The sequence below is a fragment of the Lupinus angustifolius genome, unplaced genomic scaffold, assembly GCF_001865875.1.
Source record: "Lupinus angustifolius cultivar Tanjil unplaced genomic scaffold, LupAngTanjil_v1.0 Scaffold_170_31, whole genome shotgun sequence".
Classification (NCBI taxonomy): Eukaryota; Viridiplantae; Streptophyta; class Magnoliopsida; order Fabales; family Fabaceae; genus Lupinus; species Lupinus angustifolius.
Genome location: NW_017726398.1, coordinates 51,861 through 52,105, shown reverse-complemented (window position 1 = coordinate 52,105; position 245 = coordinate 51,861).

Here is a 245-nt window from a genome sequence, read left to right as displayed (position 1 = left end):
AGTCTCGCTTGGGCGAGGGGAAGTTTTTGGTTCTGGAACTCCTCGCTCGGGCGCCAAATCCTCGCTCGAGCGAGCAAGGGTCTCGCTTAGGCGAAAAAAGCCCAGGAATTCGACGAAATTCTGGAAATCCCTCGCTTGGGCGAGCAAAAGTTTCGCTTCGGCGAAATTTTTTTTTTTTAATGATGTCTCACTTGAGCGAGAAGGGGCCTCGCTTGGGCGAGGAAGGCTTAAGTTTAATTGAGATT